A 16848-nucleotide genomic window follows, 5' to 3' on the forward strand; every position below is an offset into this window, starting at 1 on the left:
AAAGTATTCAAGGTAAATCTCAGGAGTAAGATAAGCGCCAAGTAGGTATGCTAAACTGTAACACATTTCAAAACAATTCTGGATTCACAGCTTTTGTCCAGCACAGCAGAGTTAGACATTCTTTGTATTGGTCGGCTGTACAAATGCCTCGTCCTGGCCAGAAAGTTATTGAGATTTGAACTAAGTAATTGGATTTATGTAAATAAGGAAGGGTCACATTCTTCAGCTAAACCTCAAAAAAACGAGGAATTAAACTCAATTCCTTCAATGACTTCTTATTTCCTTGAAGTGCATTATTTTTGCATTTGAGTTTTGTAGAAAGAATTGTTCATCATTCTCTGAGTATGATGTGGGATGGAAATAAAAAACACCAGGAGCCAATAGTGCAATATGTCTATACATCAAGATAAATATGTGTAAAATAAGCTAAGATTTTCGATTCTTGATGGTTATTTGTAAACCTCCAAGTATCTGTAAGATGAGAGAAACCAGGAGCCCGAAGGTGCAGTATCACTGGGTGGATTGTTGTATAAGGTAATTGTATGTACATTCACAAAGGTGAGTTGCAGAGCCTGCCGGAAATTGAACCATCACCGCTTGGTGTCCCAGGTCTGTTGCTTCAGATGCTGGTTGGTCTCTCTCCTTGGACTGTTTAGAGGTTAAAAGATCCTCATGACTATTTTTACCCTGAAGGGTGTAATTTATACTGGTGGAGTTGCTCTAGAAGAATAACAACTATATGCTATAGTAAAAGTGAGAAGTATGTCTTAGCTTCTTAGAAGGACAAACCAAGTATAATGGAAAAAAAAATATTTATTCATGTACATTAAGACAACGTGTTTCACTGGTCTTGGCCTGCTTCCTTGGGTCAATAAAAGTGCCTGAAATACAATGGTCTCAAGCATGAGCGCCTCTCATACTGAATGACTTACTTATTGTAACGATCGGTGTCAGCACGCAGAGAGAATCTGATTATTGGTGATCTGCAGTATCATTAAGAATACAGATATATACCTGATTACTGATGATCTGCAGAATCACCAATAATACAGATATATTGCTAACCTCTGGACACCTGGATAATGTGAGTGTTTGGTGTAACGGTAGTACTTTGAGTATAGCACAGGAATTTAGAGACAGTATGGGCAATACTGCTCTAGAGATAAGGAAACCTTCCAGTAGCCTGAGACTCCCCAAGGGGCGGAGTCAGGCTGGATGAAGGAAGATTCAGAGAGTGAGTGACAATAAAGACCAATGTCACTGAGATCTGGAGACTATCTCTTAATAGTAGAGATAGCTCTCGTGGTCGGGCAAGCCAGGTCGGCAACACACGGTCAGATAAGGTACATAGACAGAAGGCTGATTCGGTATCCAAGGCAAGCAGGGTTTGGCAACAGAGTATCAGATGTGCGAGGTACCGAATCAGAGATCAGAGGCGTAGTCAGGAAAGCAATAAGTCATAACAGATATCAAACAATGCCTAGTCTGGGTGTGAGGTCCTTGGTCTCTACACCCTGGAACTAGTCTGATGTATACCAAAATGGTAGCACAAGTTCTCTAGTCTGGGTGTGAGGTCCGTGGTCTCTACACCCTTGAACTAGTCTGATGTATAACAGAATGGTAACACAAGTTCCCTAGTCTGGGTGTGAGGTCCGTGGTCTCTACACACAGGAACTGGTCTAAGCATAAACAGATTGATAACACAGGTTCCCTAGTCTGGGTGTGAGGTCCGTGGTCTCTACACCCTGGAACTGGTCTAAGCATAAACAGAATACAATACAAGTAATCTGGCTCAGTGTGAATTCCCAGGTCCACCTGATTCAAACACACTGCAGGATCTGACTAAGGTCTGAGTGCTTCCACGTAGTGTTCGCAACGGCAGACAACTTGTGACTGGCCAGCAGCAACTATATATAGTGTAGCGCTCACTGGCGCCACCTCTAAGTGATGGACCAATAGAAACTTGCTCTGGCATCAGCTGACCAGCCTGGTCAGCTGGTCTTCTCTTGGCCGTCATAAAAGTTCTGCCTCTCAGCGCGCGCGCGCGTATTCCTAAACCTGTGTGAACTAACAGACTCAGCCACACCAGAGGCACGCTGCTGCGTGCAAACCGCCGCGCTGGACGCGGAATCAGCCGCCTCGCTGTCAATACATGCGACGGCTTTTCCGCGTTCTGCCATGTTACCAGACGCACGCCTCCGCGTGCAAACCGCCGCGTTGGACGCGGAATCAGCCGCCTTGCTGTCAGAACGCGCGGCAGCTTTTCCGCGTTTTCTCACACTTATACTATAGCATATAGTTGTTATTCTTCTAGGGCCCCTCCACCAGTGTTTTTTAGTATATGTCTAAAATAATACACTCACAAATTTCAGGTTGCAAGAAATGAAACCACCGATAGGGCTTAAGATTACGAAGTAAAATCACCTCCGCTTGGGCCTGTGAGGTCGCACTCCTTGTATATTGGGTAGTTCCTAGGGATAAGTACTACTCAAAACATATAATCTCCAAATAGAAGTTTGATAAGTATAAACAAAATATAGTGGAAGAGCCTGAAAGGTATAAAACAATTAAAACAGTATAAAAAGGAGAGGTATGGTAAGCTTCCCTCTCTCCGGTGGTGAACTAGCACATGTAGCAATCAAAAACTTGATTGAGATTTTTAAGACACCTGCAATAAACGCTTGAAAATCTCAATCGAGTTTTTGATTGCTACATGTCCACAGACCAGAGAAAACTAAAGTAGCAGTTGGTACTCACAAAAACGGTCACCTAATTGGCAGCCACACACCAAGCCAGTAGAGAATACTATGGACCTACAGTGATATTTATGTGTGCCTCTTATTTACAGCTACTTATTATTGACTTGAAGAAGTGGGCTTGTTAATAATTCTTTTTACCTTAAAGGGAATCTGAAGTGAAAATAAACTTATGATATAATGATTTGTATACAGCTAAGAAATAGAACATTAGTAGCACAGATATGACTCTCATATTGTTTCCAGTACAGGAGGAGTTAAAAAGAAACCGTAACCAAGAATTGAACTTCATCCCAATCTTTTCCTCTTCTCAACGGATCATAACTGTTGTTCCAACTGCCAAAAAAGCAAGCAGCATCTCATTCCACTGACATCACCTGCCAGCAGTAAAAATGTCACCATGTGATAAATGACGGAATGTAAATCAGGGAGAGGAAATATTTTACAACAGGCAAACAGTAACTAAATAATTTATACATAATTATTGTAAAAATGAAGCATTTTTGTATTACATTATTTTCACTGGAGTTCCTCTTTAAGAAACGTCAGTTGTTATCTGTGCAAAAGAGCTTCTCTGAGCTCTCCAACCCAACCTGGGTCGTCTACAGTGCTGTTTTATGAAGCACTTATCTCAATCTGTCTCTTACTGTTTTTTGTTTGTTAAAGAACAAGCGACGCCCATGCTAACCTAGTAATAAAAAACACATATATAAGTAGATAAATACTAGTTCAACTTACATAACAGATGTATTGTGCTATCCACGTAATGATTCCTGTGAATTTTATAAAGGAAAAGCAGAAAATCCTATTCTAGGCAGTGGCAATTTTGCCAAGCTAATGCTGACATCATATCTTCCCTGACTCTTGTTTTCCCCCCCTCCCTTCTCTTGCTAATTGTGTATTCATTAGCTGACCTCCTCCCAGAGTCTTCCGACACTCCCACTGAGGTGTATACTAACAACTGCACTGTCTTATCCTCCAATCTCTGAGTCACCTCAGCCTTGCTTGTAAACACAAGTGAGCAGAGGGTGTTTCAGATAAGAAGCTAGGCAGGGAAATAAAGTGAAGAGGGGGAATATATTATAGATAAAAAGAACCCCCAGCATGCAACTGAATGGCAATGGCTATTAAAGGGCCAGTGCTCCTAAAGTATGTGATAACTCCAAAACATAACAGCAGAGAAAGTTTTGCAAGTTTTGAATGCAGGATTAGCATCTTTATCACTTAATACACTCAATCTGTTGCTGTTGAAATTTGATTTTTATGGTGACAATACCGCTTTAAAGGTTTTTTTGCCAGTAAGTTAAAAGGGTCATTAGCTCTGCTCTGTTTCAACATTTAAAATACAGAGTGTAATTTGTGAACTGCAAATATTAGAGAATGATGCAATGTTATAGAAAAAAAGCTATAGAACTGAAAATAAATATAGGAGACTCTTTCCTTTGCTGCTAATGTTCTATTAATTATCCGTACTACACATACATTTCACTATAAGTTTTTTGCTTCAATGTCATTTTAACTGTAGTAAGTCCTTCCTTGGCTTCAGTTTACCACTTACCCTCCTTTTAAATGGTCTTCAAAATGTTTTTTACATAGTTAGCACCAGGCCCGGATTTACCTCACAGGAGCCTATAGGCACAGACGTCCTGGCACCCTAGACTCCGCCCTCCATGAACCTACAAACCCCACCAATCTGCACCACAAGTGTGCTGGCTGTCTCAGATGTTGCTTCTCCCTTATTTCCCTAGCCCATCATAGGTAGCTACAGGTGCCCCTAGTATTAGTAGCTAGAGGAACCTTAAGTATCTAGAGGTGCCCCCGAGTATTAGGTAGCTTGAGGAACCTTGGTATTAAGTAGCTAGAGGTGCCCCTGACTGAAGGGAGACCTGACTCATGAAATTTCTATAGCAGGATGAGTAACCTCTCATTTACACTCTCATCAGGACTTTGCCTAGGAAAGGAGGAGTGTGCCGCCTTTCCATCTTCAGGCGCCTATAGGCACATGCCTACAGTGCCTTATGGTAAATCCGGCCCTGGTTAGCACTTCCTACCATCAGTCAAAGCTTAGATCTAGTTGATGTGACATCTAAAGCTGTATAGTTTGGCCATTTTTAGAATATAAAAGCATCCTGGAATATGTCAGTGAAATGTCAGTGAAATTAGTTACAGAAAATGCGGGGTTCATAGCTGCTCTGGTCACTGTGAAGGGATCGTGGACTCTTTGAGATGACACCCGTTACCTAGATTACCTAAAACTTTTAACAAGGACTCTTGCAACCACTCTCTGAGGTCTAGTAAGTGGGGTCTTCTTCTGGCACAACTGCAGCTGCACAAGCACGGCCCTTCCTATGCAGTAGCATGGAGCCACTCATGCACGAATGGCCCCAGCTTACTGTGCAGGTGTGGCCATACTCCTGCAGGGGCAGTAGCTTCATGCTTGTCCTTTAAGAGGGCAGTGGCCGTGATCAGGGCCTTGTTGGTAGTCGTCGGAGGGTCCGTCCATGGGGACTGGAGAATGCAGTGGGGAACAGGGGCGTTGCTAGCCCCAAAGATCAGTGGCAAGTGCCCCGGATCTATTCTGGGGTGCCCGAAATGTCCCTCAAGCAGAGTCAGCTGTGGTGCCTCAATAGCGGGCATGCTGGGAGCTGTGGTACATCAATTGGAGGGGGGTATGCTGGGTGCTGTGGTGCCTCTATGGGGGCCTGTTGAGTGCTGTTGTACCTTGATGGGTGCTGTGGTGCCTTTATGGGGGCATGCACAGAGCTGTGGTTATTCTATGGGGGCATGCTGGGAGTTGTGGTGCCTCAATGGGAGGCCTGTGGTAGCATGGAAGCGAGTCCACTTGAAGGTCAGGGAACGCTATTGGGGGACTGCCAGACAACATGGTGGAAGGCCAGCGTGCCCAGCAGAAAGCCAGACCAGCCAGCACAGAAGCCAGGTAACTCTGCCTTGTTATGTTCAAGTGACACTGCCTACTTATGTGATATGATGCATTTTTGTTTATTTTTTTGTATTAATGGAGAGGAGGCTTCATCCAATATTTTGCTGAGCAGGCCTACTTAGACTGCTGTTAAGATCATGTAAATTTTGCTCCACCCATGACCACACCCACATGTTGGTGCACGGCCACACCCATTTTCCATCTGGTGTTCCCAAAAGTGCCCCAGAACTCTTAGGATCCTAGCAACACCCCTGGTGGGGAAGCCTCATTAGGATTCAGAGGCTTCCCGTTCAATAGGTAAGTATGTGATTTTGTACCTGAGCTTCAGCTTGGGTACACATTAAAGAGAGATACACAGAACAAAGTAGGAAACTGGGCAAAGAGGCATAATCTCTGAGAGTTTTTATTGCGTCAGTGTTAATAACGAAATCAGAAATCACCAAGTTGGTTTAAGCCTGCAGCACGCTTTTTCCTTTTCGGGCTGTAAAAGATCCCGTTGTGATTTCAGTCACTCCGCTGTTTCCTTTCAGAGGCAGGAGAACTAAGCAACCTCCACAAGCTATGAGCGGAATGTCAGTGAGAATACTATGGGCTGCAGCCATCAGTTATTTTTCTGTCACAGCAGGAGTTGGACTGTAACTCTGATGAAGGCAGCCAACCGTCAGCAGTGCGGCTGCCAGCACAACCGGCGTCAGCACAGGAAGGTGATTGATGTTTTCGTTCTTTTCGTTTTTGTCCAAGTGGTCTGCAATTTATATTTCTGTGGCTGAGAGTCTCAGATGCTGGGTGGAAAAATGTATGGCCGCAACTGGTACAAGCACAGCCTTCCCATTCATGAGACCAGGAGGTTAAGTAAAGCAACACCTGCAGAGTCCCCAACAAGGACAAGGATGTCCCTGCACTATCTTGTTTTCTAGTGACCAGCTTCCTGCTGTGGATAATGATGTGGACAGCAGGAACTTTGTCAAGTATGTACCAGAGAGAAGCTCCTGAAAGTGAATCTAAGGTGAGAAGGATATGGAGGCTGCCATATTTATTTTCTTTTAAACAATGCAAGTTGCCTGGCAGTCCCTGTGATCCTCTGCCTTTAATACTTTTAGACATGGACCCTGAACAAGCATGGCAGTCAGGGGCTCTGAGTCAGGTCTGACGGGATTAGCCACATGCTTGTTTCAGGGTTGTGACTCACACACTACTGATGCCAGAAGATAAACAGGACTGCCAGGAAACTGACGTTGTTTAAAAGGAGATAAATATGGCAGCCTCTATATCACCTCGGGTTCAGAGAGATCAAAACCTGATCCCTGTGGGTGAAAATTCTTGTGCATGCACCTTTAGTGACATGACTATGAACTAAAGCACTGTGAGAAGGTAGCAATACTACAGTATATTCATACAAAATGATAAACCCTAATCAAAGATTTTTCACTGATTAAATTCTGTTCACATTAATCTCAACTGTACCTTTTTCAAAGGGACGGTCCCTCTTTGAGAACCTAATCCTTCTATCCCTAATTTGTCCGTATTTCAGGACTGATAAACAGATGTAAATATGCATCTATTTATACTGAAAAGTTTAACCTTGGAACTTTAACCTTCGATTATACTTAATACCAATCAGTAGCTGATACTCCCTTTCCCACAAGGGTGTGGTGTCATGACCATGGTCATGGCAGCTTCCTATATGGGAACCTTGTTGCATTGTGGAAAATAACATCTTTCTCCAACTGCCAAGCAACCAGTATCTCACTCGTGTATATATACTGTATATATATATATATATATATATATATATATATATATATATATATATATATATATATATATATTATATATATATATATATATATATATATATATATACACACATATATATACAGTATATATTTTGCCAGTAGTAACGATAATTACCCACAGGATCATTTTGTATCAAACAACATGAGTGAATTATATGTTTAGTATCAATCAATTCTTGATCTATGTTCTATTGTTTAACTTATCACTTTGGAATGTGATGGTTTATGTTTTTCCTTTTCGATAAAGCTTCTCTTGAAGATTAAAATGTTGGGGTGCCATGACACTCTTGCTACTACTCGTTTTCGCCAGGGTCCCTCCCACTCTCTGTTCCACAAAGTTTTCTGTTCACAGCTCCCTGGAAGTTTACCGGCCTATGAACAAGCGCATCTGAACTGGGCATGCACGGGCTCCGAATCACACATGCCCAGTGAAAGAAAGCATGGCAGCAATGGCAACAGGAGTAACCCTGAAGACAAGGAGCTGAGCAACATGGAGTATTTTAGGAGTAAGTGAATTAATGCATTATACATAAATGGTTATATAACCTATTAAGACCTGTCTTAAAGGTTTCTCTCTTTGATATCTCAAAAAGTTGGGAGGTATGTGGCCAGCCTGTAATATCTACAGCATGAGTAGCCAAATGCTTTTGCTTCCCTGCTACATGCACTGGCATTGCCATGGCAATGATACTTTTCTGTGACTGGCACTGAGACAGATCAAGCTGCCAGGGCATGTCTGAAAAGGGATAATAAAGAACAATATTGGAAAAGGCTGGATTAGAATTTACAAGGCGCTGCACTTGCTGTACATATTTACTTCCATACCAAATTTCCAATGAATCGCACAAGAATAGAATCACATAATAAGCAGCTCATAAGAGAGTTTTTTTCTTGGCTTTTCGCAAGATTTACCTTCAAAGTAACTAATTCAGTTTACAATCTGTTGACTGCGTTTTATTACAGGTTGATAGATTTACACTTCCCTGAGAAACCACAAGTGGAGGGAATGATATCTTCAGCGAAGCCGGATGAACTGGCAGGCAACAATTGCGGCTAACTATAAACCAACCATTTTAATCGAGTTAATATAGGAAACAATTTAAATGTCTTCTAAAAATCAGTTTTCAGCATATTATTATCCGAACATTCCATCTGGTCTTTAAACCAATGAATTCTATTAGTGCTTTTCAAATTGACAGCAAAATCTTTTGCTGCATAGAGACAACTATTTGGTTATTTTTGGCATGGTGTTATTAGATGACGCTGTGCTATTAGAGTTCTGTTACGGTATACAGCATTGTACTTTTTCTTTCCTGATATAAAATTTTATTGGCTTTAGGATAAACCACTTTAACCACTTGACACCTGAGGCATTTTTCCTCTTGTGGACCAGAGCAATTTTCACCTGTCAGCGCTCCTCCCTTTCTTTTACCAATAACTTAATCACTACTAATCACAGCGTAATGATCTATATCTTGTTTTTCTTGCCACCAATTAGGCTTTCTTTGGGAGGTACAGTATGCCAAGAATTATTTTATCCTAAATGCATTTTAACATGAATAATAAGAAAAAAAAAGTATAAAATGCATTATTTTTTCCGTTTTTGACCATTATAGTGTTAAAATAAAACATTCTACTGTGGATAAAAGCCACACATTTTATGTGCCCTTTTGTCCCGGTTATTGCAACGTTCAAAAAATTTCCCTAGTACAATGTATGGCGCCAATATTTCATTTGGAAATAAAGGTGCATTTTTTCAATTTTGCGTCCATCACTAATTACAAGCCCATAAATTAAAAATTAATAGTATTATACTGCCTTGACATACATTTTTAAAAAGTTCAGTCCCTAAGGTAACTACTTATATATTTTTTTTTTTAATGTAATTTTTTTCCACCTTTTATAAATAAAAAAAAAAGTTTGGGTATTATGGGAGGGTGTGGGAGGGAAATAGTTAATTATATCAGTCAGTGTGGGGATTTTTATTAAATAAAAAGCAATTTTGGTGCAATATACTATTTGGCCACAAGATGTCCTCAGTCGTCATTTCCGATTCACATACGTAAGCACGTGAATCGGAAGTAATCCGTGGCTGTGTAACACAGGAAGATACAATGAATGCCGGCGTCTCGTAGACGCTGGTATTCATTGAATCGGGGACTTAGATTTATGAATGGGACCTGCGGTCCCATTCATTAACTTCCCCTCTAAGCAGCGGTAACGGCGGTGCGCGCGCACGCGCGAACGGGAGCGAGCGGCGGCTGCATGCCGCTGCAGACTTGTTTTCACGGCCCTGCTGCATCCTGTCTTTTTTAAAGGGCCGTGAATATACTGCACGGCATGCAGCAAGTAGTTAAGTATGCATTTTATGCTAATTTTCACATTTTACTTGGTTGGGATTGATGATGGATTATTTTGTTTCCAACATTAATCCTTACTATTATAACTGGTAACAGGAGTAGACGGATACATGCAAAAAGGGTGCCCAAAAATATTGGCTAGTGGAACATCAATAAATGTACTGATATTCTACTACCAGGGCCAGGACAAGGTACCCCAGCAACAGAGGCAGAGATTGCGAAATGCGCCTCCCCCCCCCCCCCCCCCAACCCGACCATTGCCACTCAGATTTACATAACACTTATCCCATCCATAAACATATATAAATCCTACCAACCTAACTCATACACACTAATCATTTTGCATTCCACAGAGAAAAGTGTATACAGGATAAGTACACATACGCCGATAGATCAATCAATATGCTACCATATCATATTGCATACCGACCTCCCCGCATCATATCGGCCATAGACCTTGCAATATTTATTGAATACATCCACGCTATTAGATGAGCAGGCATTCTATCCTAGCCCCTCACACACAATGCACACACACACACACACACACACACACACAGTACACACAAGTAGATACAGTACACACACATATAAACACAGTACGCACACATACAGTACACACACATTGATACAGTACACACACATACACAGTACACACACATCGATACAGTACACACATATACACAGTACACACACACACATACACACAGTACACACACATACAGTACACACACATAGATACAGTACACACACACACAGTACACACACATAGATACAGTACACACACAGTACACAGAGACATACAGTGTATACACACACAGTGCACACACACACAGTACACACACTACACACACACAGTACAGATACAGTACACACACACATACAGACTACACACACATACACACAGTACACACTAATACAGTACAGATACAGTACATACACACACACAGTACATACACACACAGACACACATACAGTGCACACACAGATACAGTACACACATACACAGTAAATACACACATTTAGACATACAGACTCACACACACTGTACACATACACACTCATTCTCTTTTTCAACCCCCTCCCCCCTTCCTTCCATACCTGCTTCATTCCAGCAACCACATGACAGCTGGGTCCCTCTCCCCTTGCAGACATCCAAAGGCTGGCATGACGTTTATTGCTGTCTAATTGAGCTATCGGGTGTCCCTCCCCCATCCAGAACAGTCACAGCTCACATGTGCAGCGAGTGTTGCAAACAGGCAAGGCCTGTCTCCTACTGCTCTAAAACTTACCAAACACACAATTGGAGAACCTCACTCCCAAACAGTTCTCTGCTGCTTTATAAAGCCTGCAGGCTGCTTATAAGCCAATGAGAAATGCACACATAATACACCTAGCCTGCAGTGATAATCAAGCAAAAGCTGAGGTTCTCCAATTGTGTGTTTGGTAAGTTTTAGAGCAGTAGGAGACAGGCCTTGGAGGTGGCAGCTCCAAGGTCTTGGCTGCGCTCACATATGGTGTTAGATGCTGGTTCTGGGGCCCCGGGCAGTGAGAGTTCCCGGGGCCCCGGGCTGGCTCATGCACCATTGTTTTTAATTATTGTAGTATCCCATGCAGTTTAGTTAGGAGGGGGGCAGATGAGAGGGAATATCCTGCACGCTGGTGCCCCCTGCTGGTCATATAGCCATTGTCTATATGCAACTGAAGCCCTCTCCTACTAATTGGCTGACTTGCTCAGCTTTTGCTTGATTATCACTGCAGGCTAGGTGTATTATGTGTGCATTTCTCATTGGCTTATAAGCAGCCTGCAGTCTTTATAAAGCAGCAGAGAACTGTTTGGGAGTGAGGTTCTCCAATTGTGTGTTTGGTAAGTTTTAGAGCAGTAGGAGACAGGCCTTGGAGGTGGCAGCTCCAAGGTCTTGGCTGCGCTCACATATGGTGTTAGATGCTGGTTCTGGGGCCCCGGGCAGTGAGAGTTCCCGAGGCCCCGGGCTGGCTCATGCACCATTGTTTTTCATTATTGTAGTATCCCATGCAGTTTAGTTAGGAGGGGGGCAGATGAGAGGGAATATCCTGCACGCTGGTGCCCCCTGCTGGTCATATAGCCATTGTCTATATGCAACTGAAGCCCTCTCCTACTAATTGGCTGACTTGCTCAGCTTTTGCTTGATTATCACTGCAGGCTAGGTGTATTATGTGTGCATTTCTCATTGGCTTATAAGCAGCCTGCAGGCTTTATAAAGCAGCAGAGAACTGTTTGGGAGTGAGGTTCTCCAATTGTGTGTTTGGTAAGTTTTAGAGCAGTAGGAGACAGGCCTTGGAGGTGGCAGCTCCAAGGTCTTGGCTGCGCTCACATATGGTGTTAGATGCTGGTTCTGGGGCCCCGGGCAGTGAGAGTTCCCGGGGCCCCGGGCTGGCTCATGCACCATTGTTTTTAATTATTGTAGTAAATAATTACCTCATGGAATTGGGTTTACCTCATGAGGGAAATCAACTTTTGAATTCTGGTAGTTTAAGTAAAGTTTTACCTCATGTAATTTCATGAGGTAATTCATGTGGTAATTTTCTACTAAAAAAAGTGTGGTATTTAGAAGTGAAATACTTCACACTTGAATTCTGAAGAGAAATAAGGTGCGTGTTTGCATGTCTTTTACCTCACATAATTAGACCCACCTCTACCACATGATAAATGCAGTGCTGTGATAGAATTGTGATATCTGTCACATAACATGGAGCCTTTTCAGCTTGTTCTGTGTTCAGGGCCCCCATATTTTGCTGAAATAAGTAAAAGTGATCTGACCGCTAGCTTCCATTTAGTTTTAAAAAAGAACAAGTGCTCCAAACCCTGTACAATCCTTCATGATTTATTTTTTTTTATAACGGATGCCTATAAATTGACTTTTCATAGGTTGCTACATAAATACACCTTCCCTCAAAAAAAAAAAATGACATCTTCCAAAGACTATCCTAACTTATGGGAGACAATTAAAGACTATGGCCTCGATTCATAAAGCACTCCCGCATTCGGAAATGCAGAAAACTGCTCACTTTACCGACCACACAGCAAAATATGTATTCATAAAGGCTTTTTCCGCATGAAAAGCCGACATTCGCGAGCAGAGTGATCAATCACCGCCTTGCGCGGTGATTATCATAGCAAAAGTAACAAATGTCAATTCATAAAGATTAGAGGTAGCGGTATGCGGACGGGTATTACCGCTACCTCTGATGTGGCGAGAAGCATGCGGAATACAGTGCAGTGAATGGGACAGACCTCCCAAGCAGCTGCAGAGAGAACACCGCACGGAGGGACTCCGCCTGCTTCTCCTGTTTCCGCATGTCTCCCGACAGCCTAACGCCTGCCTACAGCGGAATATCTCCGCACGCCTGTCACAAGTAGCAAAATTTTTATGAATTACCACCCTGAAGGCGGAAATACCGACAGCGGTGTTTCCCCGCTCGACGTTACCTTCCCGACAGCACTTTTATGAATCGAGGCCTATTACTTATGTGCTGCAGGCTTACCACAGAAATACCTCATGTTTTACCTCACTCTATGCATTTACCTCATGTTTTACCGCATGTTTTACCTCATGTTTTACCTCATTTTTGGAAATGAAGAAAAATCTTTCAGAATTGATAAAAGAAGAGGAAAATACCTCATGAGGTATTTTACCTCCCAAAAAATATTTACCTCACATAGCTACCAGAATTGAGCCCTTTTTGTCAAGTCTTTGTCTTTCCCTTCTTCACTTTCCCTCCAATGGTGCTCTTTTCAAGTAGTCAAGATGAAGAAGATGTCTATCATATACTTACAGTATTTCTCTCTTTTTAAATTTCATTAATTCTACTACTCCCCTCCACTGCCATCTCTAGTACAGTGTCATTAGATTTACTGGCTGTCCTTGGAATTTTCAAAGCATCTGCATCATTCACATGAAAACATTCGTTTTCATTAAAGCAACAACCAGACTAGCCTTTAATTCTGTGAGATCATTATTTATCTGATTTGTTCCATCCCTTTTTTGTTATCAGAAAATTACTGAGTTCCCCCAGTGTCAATATCCATACTCTCACTGCAGGAAGTTGAAAGAGGTGAGGTACTCTATCCAGTAGATATGATTGGGGACCTCCTAGCCCCTAAATCCACAGGAAATGACACAGGAAATGATTTGTAATGAAATATCTACTTGCTGGCATCCTTTAATTCTTGTTTAGAAATAGCTATGTCAGTTCACAAAAATTCCCATTCCCAACAGGTTCTCTTGAATAAGTAATGTGGTGAACAGATCATCAGGAAGTACAGTCATCATAGGGCCAAACGAGAATCCAACCTGATGTTAGTAGGTGGTTGAAAGATCATTTCTGATTGGTTGTTCTGGGCTACAGTATGTCATGTATCGCTATTTGTCTTATTGCACAAGTCTTCCTGTCTCGCTTTCAGTACCTTTGTCATGTGGCCTTGATATGTTGAAATTATCACAATATCTGCACATTATCATCCTGTATCTGTTTGAAGTTTGAAGATGTTTGTGTTTGAAGACACAGATTAAGCACCTTTGATGTTCTGATGGATTTCAGGACTTTGTTACCTGCAAATGAATGCCACATCTAGTACAGGAATTTACATGACAACCACTTCAAAGAAGTTTGTGTTGGATCTAAACCCAGCTGTTTAGGAGATGGTTGTGGATGAAATTCATTTTATTCAGAAGCACCTTTCTATATACAGTTTTTGTGGTGGTATTGTAAGAGAAAGGCATCTCTAATGGTGCCCATACATCTAGCAAGCAGATGAGCAGAATTGACCAAGAGACAAATCTCACTCTGATCGAATCTGATTAGAGAGATCTGTCAGCTGCCCATACACCGCATGCCAATTCCCGATGGATTTCATGGATTTCAGCATGAAACCTCTCAGAAATTGGCCAAGTCCGCTGCATCTGCTGTTGCCCCCCTAGCATGTAAATGTACCCCCCCCCCCCCCCCCCGTATGCATTTTTACATTATCTGTCCTATGTCGCCCACTGTGCTGTGCCCATCTGTCTTTGGAATCCCGCTTCTCCATTTGCACCCTCACATGCCACCGGCGTTTAGCACGTGGTGCGTGTGACGTCATGTGCTATATGCCGGGTGGGGTATATAGCGCCAATTTTGAAGATGGATGGGTACCATGCAGTGGGTAGCATAGGACAGGTGATGTATAAATGCACACATGGGGAGCACATTTGTACACTAGGGTGAACAGAACTGTGAGTTTTGTCGTGTTCTTCGATTGTCCCGATTGTTTGCTTTTACCGTCGCTCACCCGATCGACCACAATGGCTTGACATCTTGCAGCATGTCCGATCGATACATGTGACCAATTTCAGACCTAAATTTGTTGCATCATCGATCAGGCATGCTTTTGACAGCGCCGATTTTCACCCAATTCAATGATAATTATTGAATCAGATGGCCGGATGGCCGCCAAGTCGAGAGATCTATGGACTTGTTATTACAAGTTCTGCCATGCCATATACCAGGGCAGGACCCTGTAAAGATGGAAGGAGGACCATGACATCTGTAGATACTCCTTGTGCAATCTAGCAGCAGCTCTCTCTATCCCCAGGAAAAAGGCAGTAATACAATTATAACCTTCTCAGTTGTTTCTAGGGTTAAAGGGGAACTGTAGTGAAAATAACCTAATTAATAAAATACCTTTTTTACAATATGTATTTATAGATTATTTAAGCAGTGTTTGCGCATTGTAAAATCTTTCCTCTCCCTGATTTACATTCTGAAATGTATAACAGGTGGGCATCTTTAGTTTTGTCATGTAATCTATAGAATGTTTGTTTACTAAGAGTTCTATGCACAGAAGGAGGTACTAGTTGCTTGGCAATTGGGAAAAGACATTATTTCCCACAATGCAATGAGATTCGCAGACAGCAAACTGAGGGGTTAACCACAATATCAGCTGGTTTTGAATTAAGCTTCTTCAGGGGTGTGACTCCTGTCAAAGCTATATGCAAAACCAGTAGACTGAGGAGGAGATGCCCCCCAGATGGAAAAGATTAGCCTGTTACCAGCATTATGCGATCTATGAGCGTGTGATTAAGGTCACCTGCAATTTGGTAAGCTTGATTGTATACTGGGTAGTGGGCACTAAAAGTATGCGCTGAAACACACAGTGGTGAAAGCCTCTGGAGAATCCAGATCCTTATCCTCCTCCACCAGGCCATCCCAGCGATGTCGCCTCTACAAAACCGCTTGTCAATGGCTCGCACATGCGCAGTAGCACGGACCTGAACGGCATTTGGAGGAAAAATAAGAGCCTGATTTGGTCTGTGCTACTGCACAAAGGTGAGCCATCTGCATCTCCAGTAGCATGGATCCAATCAGGCTCTGCTTTTTCTGCTGAAGCCCGAGCAGGTCCGTGCTACTTTGCAGGCGCAGTGCTTTGGGATCTCATCGCTGAAATGGCCTGATGGAGGAGGATAGTAAGGTAAGTGTCTAAATTGCAGCATTGCAAACCTCACAGGTTTGCTTTAAAGGAAACCTGTAATGAAAACAAAAAACAGCCCCTGGGGGGTACTAACCTCGGGAGGGGGAAGCCTTTGGATCCTAATGAGGCTTTCCCAGTCCTCCTCCATTCTGGCAATCCAGAGTTGGAAGCCCACGAACACCGGGGAGGTAAATATTTACCTACCTTGATCCAGTGCAGGTGCAATAGTGGCTTTCCCATCAAGCTCAGGTGGAAATAGCTGAGCTTGATTGGGTCTGCTCTACTGTGTAGGCACAAGTGACGTGCATTTGTGCAGTAGAGCGGACCCAATCGAGCTCGGCTATTTATGCTGGAGCCCCTTGGAAAGCTACTACTGCATCTGCATTGGAGTCCTGAAGGTAAACATTGCCGAGTGCTGCTGTGCCTGCGCAGTGCTTGTCCGATAATTTTCAGGGGAGCCAGCGCTGGATCCCGAGGCTACAGAGGACGGGGAAAGCCTCATTAGGAT

The sequence above is a fragment of the Hyperolius riggenbachi genome, chromosome 5 (assembly GCF_040937935.1).
Source record: "Hyperolius riggenbachi isolate aHypRig1 chromosome 5, aHypRig1.pri, whole genome shotgun sequence".
NCBI classification, from domain to species: Eukaryota; Metazoa; Chordata; class Amphibia; order Anura; family Hyperoliidae; genus Hyperolius; species Hyperolius riggenbachi.